Consider the following 1,989-nt stretch of genomic DNA (forward strand, 5'->3'; position numbering starts at 1 on the left):
TAAGGGTGAGAGGTGAAATGTTGAAGGGGAATATGAGGGAAAACTTCTTGAAGATGGTGGGAGTGTGAAATGAGCTAGCCAGTGTGTGTAATGCATGCGAGCTCAATTTCAGCTTTTAAGCGAAGTTTGGATATGTACATGGATGGTAGTGGTACCGAGGGCCGTGGTCCTAGTGCAAGTCAACGGGAGTAGACAGGTTAAATGGTTTGGAATGGACTAGATGGGCCAATGGGCCGGTTCCCATGCTGTACTTTTCTAGGACATTAATCCATTGCAGGTAAATTCACCCTTCCCAGAATTGTTAGCTCCTTTATTCCAGTAATTAAGAAAGCAAACATTATTTTAACAACTTCTAATGAAGGCAAGTCTCTCCTTGATTTAAGTAGGGGAGATTAGGAGCAGGAGTAGCTGTTACACCATTGAATTGGAACATCCTTATCTCATAGAGTCATAAAGTCAGAGCATATCACAACACAGAAAAAGGCCTTTTAAGCTCATTCAGTTGTGTTGACCTGTTTTTCTGTCCCTCCCATCCTTGTATTTTACCAAGTTTCCCTTAAGTTTTACAATGAAACCCACATCCACCACCTCCACTGGTAGCTTGTTCCTTACTCTCACCACCTTCTGAGAGAAAAGTTCCTCCTCGGGTTCACCTTAAACATTTCACCTTTCACCGTAAACAAAACTGTACTTGAAACTGAGCTGAGGCCTCACCAGTGCATCGTACAGATGAAGCGAGATCTTCCATCGTTTCTGCTCTTTGCAGTGAAGGTAACATTCCAATCCCATTCCTCAATACTTGCTGCACCTGCTTGATGATCTGCTGCATTTCCTGAACAAAGACACACAGATTTCTCTGTAAATCACTTCCAGTGGCTTCTCTGCACCAGTACACCACACCTGCTGCCCAACCCTCTGAGTTCTTCCAGCAGTTGTCTTTCAGCTATCCTCACTGCTTTCTCTTTTTTTTCTCTCATTTCCACTTCTGGCAAAGTGCCTTCAATAGCACATAGAACAATGAACAGTACAGTACAGGCCCTTCAGCCCACAATATTGTGTCAGCCTTTTAACCTACTCCAAGAACAATCGAACGCTTCTCTGTCACAGTGTGCGTCGGGAAGTGACTGAACCCAGGTGTGGAAGGGAGGAACGACAGACTCCCACGTAGAGACCAAAATAGCTTACACTTAGGAATTCCTACGGGACATTGATGGCTTGACCAAGCCAGATTGCAATACAAATTATTCTCAAAACTAGGACCCTGAGATTAGCGTTAGTCGGGAATCCACTTAAATAATACGAGTAACACTGTGCCTATCAAAATAAACTTAACAAGCTTAAGCAGAAGGCACCAGGAGATGGCACTACTAAGAGCTCCAAACGATTAAAGATTCTCATTAAACAACAATTAACCAATTGAGTGATCTAAAAACCTCAGTGCTCAGCGCTCTCTGGTGCCCCACTGGCCCAAAGAACTCATTACATAGCAGCCCATTTTCCTATCACCCACATGCTTATGTCAGAGTCTCTAATGTATCCCTGGCAAAGTCATCCACATACCCGCCGCTCTCCGCCTGATGGCAGTAGCCAGAAGAGAACATGACCTGGGTGATGGGGGTCTTTCACGATGGATGCTGCTTTCCTGTGCGGGCACTCTTTGTAAATGTGATCAGTGTGGGGTGGGCTTTGCCTGGAATGTGCTGGGCTATATGCACTAATTTATGAAGAATGAAATAAAGTCGAGGAGCCATTTGCAGGGGGAGGCGTTGATCCCCATGTCATACAACGTTGAAACATTGTCTCATGTCCATTAAGTCCACACCAACTCTCAATCACCATTCCACATCTTCATCTACTCCACCCCACCCCAAGAATCTACCCCCTTACCCATGTACCGGGGGCAATGCACAATGGCTAGTGAAACCATCACCCTGTACGCTTATTCCTCCAAGGGAACCACAACCTTGTCTTGGTTTGGAGGCCTGCGTG

General features: G+C 45.3%; 1 long non-coding RNA gene across 1 annotated transcript in view; it reads right to left on the reverse strand.

Annotated features, from left to right (window-relative positions):
* LOC132378097 (uncharacterized) overlaps window positions 1-840 on the reverse strand; it is an 11,704-nt gene extending 10,864 nt beyond the window's left edge. Inside the window, exon 1 of the long non-coding RNA XR_009506882.1 lies at window positions 715-840. This is a non-coding gene — a long non-coding RNA (uncharacterized LOC132378097). The remainder of the gene's footprint in view (window positions 1-714) is intronic.
* Between the last annotated feature and the right edge of the window lie 1,149 nt (window positions 841-1,989).

Source organism: Hypanus sabinus, chromosome 19 (assembly GCF_030144855.1).
Source record: "Hypanus sabinus isolate sHypSab1 chromosome 19, sHypSab1.hap1, whole genome shotgun sequence".
Lineage (NCBI taxonomy): Eukaryota > Metazoa > Chordata > Chondrichthyes > Myliobatiformes > Dasyatidae > Hypanus > Hypanus sabinus.